The 7,492-nt window shown below is 40.9% G+C and overlaps 1 protein-coding gene across 4 annotated transcripts in view; it reads left to right on the top strand.

The window, feature by feature from the left end:
* The first annotated feature begins 7,260 nt into the window (after positions 1-7,260).
* CLIP1 (CAP-Gly domain containing linker protein 1) overlaps positions 7,261-7,492 on the top strand; it is a 112,167-nt gene continuing 111,935 nt past the window's right edge. For all 4 annotated transcript variants that reach the window (XM_031442605.2, XM_064481258.1, XM_031442602.2 and 1 more), the window contains exon 1: positions 7,261-7,404. The gene's annotated coding sequence lies outside the window, so the exon portion shown is untranslated. The remainder of the gene's footprint in view (positions 7,405-7,492) is intronic.

Genomic DNA, 7,492 nt, shown 5'->3' with positions numbered 1-7,492 from the left:
GGATCTCCGGGAGGCAATCAGCTGTGTTGGCCACAGCTGAGTTCTTGGAGGGCGGCAGTCCTGGTTGTGTCCGAGTGTTTGCTTGGATTCTGTTCCTAACATATGTTCTTTCTTGGCTCATTCAGGGCTCACTGCCTCCTCCTGCTGACTCAGCCTCCCCTCCGCTGGCTGGCACAGCGGGCACCTCTGAGCATCTGCCACGATGTTGCCAGAGTGGGTCCCAGAGCAGGAGCACAAAGCTCTCCCCAGCCATTCATGTGCCTAAGGGAGTGCAGAAGTGCAAATGGGATCTTTCCTACACCTGACCTTGCCGCCCATCTTCTTAACAATGTCGGCAGAGAACTACCACTCTGCCCAGGGGCTTTCTTCTGAACTCTCACATGCGGAGTGGGGACAAAGACTCCTGTTCTGGGGGCCACACTCCTTCCCTGCCCGGGATCTCAACCTGTGGATCTGCCTTCCTCATCTGCTCTCTCTCTCTCTTTTTTGTTTAATTGAAGTATAGTCAGTTACAACGTGTCAATTTCTGGTGTGCAGCACAATGTCCCAGTCATGCATATACATACATATATTCATTTTGTATTCTTTTTCATTAAAGGTTATTACAAGATATTGAAAATAGTTCCCTGTGCTATACAGAAGAAATTTGTTTTTTGTCTATTGTTATATATAGTGGTTAACATTTGCAAATCTCAAACTCCCAAATTTATCCCTTCCCACTCTCTTTCCCCCAATAACCATGAGTTTACTATGTCTGCGAGTCTTTTCTGTTTTGTAAATGAGTTCATTAGTGTCCTCTTTTTCTTTCTTTCTTTCCTTTTTTTTTTAGATCCCACATATGAGTGATATCATATGGTATTTTTCTTTCTCTTTCTGGCTTACTTGACTTAGAATGATGATCTCCAGGTTCATCCATATTGCTGTAAATGGCATTATTTTATTCTTTTTTTATCACTGAGTAGTATTCCATTGTGTGTGTGTGTATACACACACACCATATATACATATATATACACATACATACACACACACACACATATATATATATACACATACACACACACACACACACATATATATATACACACCACGACTTCTTTATCCAGTCATCTGTCGATGGACATTTACTCACCTGCTCTCTTGATCTTTCTCCCACATCAACTCCTATGCCTGGAAGGACAGCATTCTCTCAAGATTTCTTCTATGCCATACTCGCTTTCCTCCCGGTCCAGCCTCCTGACTAAGTCTCAGTGTTAGACAGGAGTTTCTCTGTACATCATAGCAGAAACTCTATGGTCTTTCAGGCCCTCAGTATGACAAATGGGAGCAAAATAATCCTTTTTTTTTTTTTTTTAATAATCCTTGCTTACTTGACAATGCTGGAATAGCAAGCCATTTTTTTCTCTACAAAATTCTCTTTTGGGGTTGCACACCATTGTGAATGCAGCTAATGCCACTGAGTTGTACACTTAAAAATGGTTAAAGTGGCAAATTTTATGTTATACACTTTTTACCGTAATTTTTAAAAAGTTAGTGATGTAACACACCAAAACCCATCGATTTGTACGCTTTAATGGGTGAATTACAGGGAATGTGAATTTCATCTCAACAAAGCTGTTACACAGATCCTGTTCTGAATGGCAAACCTGAATATTAATTTCCTTCGTTTTCTTTTCTCTGCTTAGATAACAACTCCACCTCACTTTCTCTCCTACCTTCCAGTCATGGCAGGTGAATGCCTTGCACTATTTAAGGTCAAGGTCAGGTACAAGGAACAAGGCAAGAAAAGTGCATTAACATTTTGTTTAAAATGAATACTTCTACTAAACATGCATGTATGTATCTCTCCCTCACTTATTTAAAAAAACAACACAGCATACTATGCACCCTGTTTTGTACCTTGCTTTTTTTTGTTTGAAATACTTTCCCCAGGAAATCCTGATATGAGTCTCATTGGCAATCATTAATTCCAAGTGTAACCGCTTCACATGTAACAAACTTACACTCAGAAAGACACATATACCCACACAGATATGGGAGGTGAGATCAATAAGTTAATTTAGCACTAAAGAGTTAAATAAACTAGTTAATCTAGTATTAATTTTTTAATTGAAATCAATTAAAAACTAATATCTCCAGGTTGTAGGATTGAGGATAGTATTAAATTTGCCTATTCTATTTGAAGCTTTCCTTCTAGAACGTGTCTTAAGTAAAATTAAGTCATTTTATTTGAATACAAGCCCTGGCAGAGGCTGACATTTCCTTAATTTTAGTCCAAATCTAATTTTGGTCTCTTTTGTACAGACTTTCTAGATCTTAATATGGTTGTGATTGAACACAAAGGAAGAGTTCAATCTGTAAAATAATAGAATATTAGAGTTGGGAAGGACTTTAATCCAAACAGCCTCCTGATTTAAAAATTTCTTTCCACCTCCCTGGTTATCAACCATTCTCTACTTTTTTTTTTTTCTTTTGAGTATTTATTACTTTCATTTATTTATGTATTTTTTTAAATTGAGATAAAATTCACATGATACAAAATTAATCACTTTAAAGTATACAAGTCAGTAGTATTTAGTATGCCACAACCACCTCTATCTAGTTCCAAACATTTTCATCACCTTAAAGGAGACCTGTACCCGTTAAATGGCTGATTCCAACTTCCCTCTCCCCTGAGTCACTGGCAACCACTAATCTATTTTCTGTCTGTTTGGATTTAGATATTTCTGGCTATCTCATATAAATAATCCTTTCTGGATATTTCATATAAATGGAATCATACAATCTGTGACCTCTTGTGTCTGCCTTTTTTCACTCAGCATAACATTTTCCAGGTACATCCAGGTTGTGGCATGTATCAATACTTCATTTATTTTTGGGGGGTTGAGTAATACTGCACTGTATGTATGTACCATAATTTGTTTATTCATTCATCTGTTGATGGACATTTGGCTTGTTTCTGCCTTTTGGCTATTGTGAATAAGGCTGCTATGAAGATGTGTATACGTGTATTTGTTTGAGTCTGACTGACTTTTTTGCTGAAGATAGAATCAACTTTTCATGCGCTCAACAAATATTTGTTGAATTAGATTAGAACTGTTGCACCAACCACTGATTTCACAAATGTTTTGCTTCCCTGGATAAAAGTCACAGAATCTTAAAAATGTTTGTGGTTGGAACCTCATAAGTCATCTTGTTCAACCCGCTCATTGTGAAAACACACGCACTCAAAGCAGTAGTCTATTTAGAAGGCCCTGGGTACAGTTTACATCATGATGCGTGGTGCCCTACTGATACTGTTCTTTGTTAACTGAATATGTACAATACGGCTTTTGTTGTACAAGATGGTTCTCCTTCAGAAGTGATCTGTGCATTTAAATATAGTAGCTTGTCCTTCTCTGATTGTTTTGCTTCTTTAAAAATTCCACGAAGCCACCACCATCAGCACTGTTTGTATAACGTAGATAGGGCAGAGTGTCTTAATTGGATTCAGTGATTAAAATTAATTTGTGGTTCAAAATAGTCTGAATGCTTGGTCGTGTGTTGTGGGATTTATTTTTTGGTTTCCTTTCTTTGCAGTTTAAGACACTGTCTTGCTCTGGATTAGTCACTATTTGATTAGAAGAACCAGCCCTTGCTCCTACCTTTGCATGGAAATGTTAATATTTCCTAAAACACCAAGGTTAACTTAAATATATTTCTTGTATCTGACTTTGTAAATCTCTCAATTTTTGGCAGAGTTGAATGAAATTGATAAGGAATATGATCTGGTGCATTATACCCACCGTGGGCATAAAACCAGTGGAATTCATGGAATGTTGATTATTCCCCCTTGATTTAGTAAACCACATAGCAGTAAAAGTCAAGATTCCAGGACCAGACTTGATCTCCACTGCTGTGTTCCCTCAGTATCTGGAACTGTGCCTGGGACACAGTAAGGGTCCAGTAAATAGTTGATGGTTGAGTGAATGAAATTAATTTGACTCTGTTTTTTGAAACAATGCTAATAAAAAGTAGATGTAATTCTAAAAACAGCATAGTAAAAATGAATTCTTACATCTTCTTTATAAAGATTATTTTAATTATGGACTGTCTCTTAGGCATTACAATAAAAATTTTATTGAGGTATAATTGACATGTAACCTTATATTAGTTTCAACTGTACAACATGATTCAGTATTTGTATATATTGTGAAGCGATCACCACAATAAGGCTAGTTAACATCTCTCACCACACATAGTTGTAATTTTCTTTTTTTCGTGATGAGGACTTTTAAGATTTGCTCTCTTAGCAACTTTCAAATATGCAATACAGTATTATTAACTGAAGTCACCAGGTTGTATGTTACATTGCCATGACATTTTATAACTAGAGGATTCACATTTTTAATTGTTATCTATCATGGTTCAGGAACTTAGAGAAAAAGAAGAGAAAGAAAGAAAAAAAATTTACTTTTAAAGAGTTTTCTTGTTTTGACAGCTTTTGTTTCACTTTCTATTTTAAAAGTTCTATAAATCCTTTTACCTTTTTAGACATTTACAAAGCACTCTCTAACCGCTATTTTATACTGAGTATTGTTCCTGAATGGAAATAAGAACTATCAGTGCCTTAGTGAAAGATTTAAAATATTTTCAACAGTATTAAATTAATTAAAAACCATTATTTACAGTAATTTTCTCTGGATGTGTGGGATTATAACTGTTTTATTTTCTTCATTTTGCTTGTTTTAATTTTATGTAATGAACACTCTATTGTTCTTTAAAAAAAAAAAGACAAAACACTGGGAAGAAGTTCCTAGTTACTTAGAACCCGAAGTCTTATACTACATCCTTTTAAAAACTAATCTACTATGAACCAGACATATTCTGGGGATGCAGCTAGAGCAATGAATGAACCAACAATCCTTGCACTCTTGAAACTTACATTCTAGGGGTGGAGCAAGACAGGTAATAAACAAAATAATAAACCTGCTATAAAACTGTCAGAAAAAGAATAAATGTTGAAGAGCTGTGATAGAAATTAAACCATGAACTCACATCACTTTGCAGAGAATATGCTCTACTCATTTTTTTGAGGATCTTAAATTCTTAAATACCTTTTTGGGTTTTTTTATTAAAGAAATCAAAGTACTGTATGCACTTTTAAAAAAATAAAGTACATCAGGGTTTGTCATGAAAAGCAACATTGTTCTGCTCACCCTCCTCCCCAACCCTATTCCTCAGAGATCACTAATTTTTTGCTTTCAGTTCTTCTGGTGGTAACTTCCATATCTCTAAAAATATACTTACATTGTTATTGATTTATCATCTGTAGACATTATCTATTGACTTTGTGTTATGATTAAAGCAACACTTCCTCTTCCCCTCCACACAAGTCTACAACTATTTGTAGCTATTCTTAGGTTACACTAATGATATAATTAAGCCTTTATTATTTTTTTAAAGTATTTAATGACTTCCACATTTGGTAAAATAAAGATTTGGGAGCTACTACCTGGCTTTCAACTTCAGCCATTTCAATCCTCCATCTTCCAAAGTCTTAGCACTTGAGCTATTCTAATGCTTTTATGGAAGGCATGCATTTAAAAACACCTCAGTGGCTTGATCTGAAAACAGAATGTGAATGCTTATTTTGAATGAGGACTGAGCAACTTCTTTAGTCCTAACTCCAGCCTCAATGCCGGACTGAACACAGTCAGTGGCCTGGGAGTAGGGCTGGGACTAGGCCTTGGTCATAACATTTAAGGGGGCGCTAAAAACTCAGTAGTCAAGAAAAATACTATTTTAATGCGATATTTTAAAAATCAAAAGTAATGCCAAAAAAATCATTAATGAACAAAATATCAGCAATTTGGAAATAAAGACAGGCCAAGTAGAATGAGCAGAGGAGAGAAGAAAAAGGCAGAAGTGTTAGATATTTACACCCCACGATTAACAGTGGTCTTTGCCTCTTTCTATGGCATGTGTGATTACATAGGTTGTGTATTAGAGCTGAAAAGTGTCCAGATGCGAGGGTGAGGTGTGCCTCTCAGATTAGAAATATCGAAACTGGGTATCAATGGTGCCACCACACTTTGACCTCCCCCTCCCAACTTGCAAACCAAATTGATGAATAAGAAAACAAAATTTTTGTGACTTAAAATGTGAATGGAAGGGAGGGGCCGGCAGATAAATTTACTTATTTGTTCAGAACTCCATGCATTTCCAACGTAGTTTCCTCCCCCTGCTCTGTGCACGCCTGTTGGTCCAGGCAGCACGGTGCTTTGAATAAAGGTCAGCAAAGGGGTCACCTTCCTGATTATTCTCTTCTACCAGGGAGGAGGAGGAAACCCCAGGCCCCCTATCCAACACTGAGTCGCAGCAAAATCCTGGGCTTCCCTGACAGCTGCAAATTCTTCCCAGGAGCTGCCAAGCTTCTGGGGTTGCCATGGTCCATGGGAGTGAAATGCTGGCTGCCCTCCGCTGCACCAGCCCGGAGCAGGCTGTTGCTGCCTCCCCTCCCGCCCGTTTCAGAAGCTTTTAAAGGAGCTCCCTGGGGGGAGGTGGGAGGACGGGATACTAACCAGGGCTTCTGTCCAAGCGGCTGGCGCGAATAAAAGAGGCTTTTCTCAAACTAAAGGAGCAAGTGCTGAGGTTGTTTCACGGGATTTTTAATCCTCGTCTTTCCCTGGAGGGAAGGGATGGGCAGAGATGGTCTTTCCCAAGCTTCACTTGCTGTAGGCAGCTCTTCTGAGCGTTTCCCCCAAGGATTGTTCACCCTGAGTCTTCCCAGGAGGACAGAGAGGATGCTCCCTTAACTTAACCTGCCGTGGGCGGCTCCTCCTAGCTTTTTCAAAGGATTTCTGGGTCTGGGGGAAAAAAATTAGCCCCAAACTAACAGGCTGTGGTCGAAACTGAATGGAGCTATACCGTGACTTGCAAATTCTGGGAACACTTTGAGAAAACGGGGAGCTAACCGAGAGGATGAGAAGCCCCTCAGTCCAGGCCTCTCGGGTTTCCCTCGCATCTTCCTCCCGGTCCCGGTCCTCATTAGGGCCCGAAGGCGGGACGGCGGGGGCGCCGGGGGTCTGGGGTTCGTCTCCCCGGGGCCGCTGCGGGTGCAGACAAAGAGGCGGCGGTGGGGGGCTCCGACCCGGCGCGGGGTTCAGGGCTCGGGGCGGGCCCGGGGTGGGCGCGGCGGCGGAGCGCGCGGGGAGGAGCCGCCTCGGCGTCTTCTCCAGGCGGCGCGCGCCCGCCCGGCCCCGCGGCGGCAGCGGCGGCGGCGCGTCACGCTCTCCCCCGCCCCGAGCCGACGAGCCGGGAGGCGGGAGGCGGCGGCCGCGCGGCTGCTTCTGCTACTGCTGCTGCTGCTGCTGCAGTGGGGCAGGTGGCGGCGACTGGCGGCGACTGACGCGGCGGCGAGCGGTGAGCGGGGCGCGGCGCGGGCCCTCTCACCTTCCCCTTCCCCGTCCCCTCCTCACCTTTCCCCGTCCGCCCCGCCGGGCCCGCTACA

This window comes from Camelus dromedarius, chromosome 31 (assembly GCF_036321535.1).
Source record: "Camelus dromedarius isolate mCamDro1 chromosome 31, mCamDro1.pat, whole genome shotgun sequence".
In the NCBI taxonomy this organism is placed as follows: Eukaryota; Metazoa; Chordata; class Mammalia; order Artiodactyla; family Camelidae; genus Camelus; species Camelus dromedarius.
Note: the sequence above shows the minus strand (reverse complement) of the source record. Positions and strands in the feature narration are given on the sequence as shown.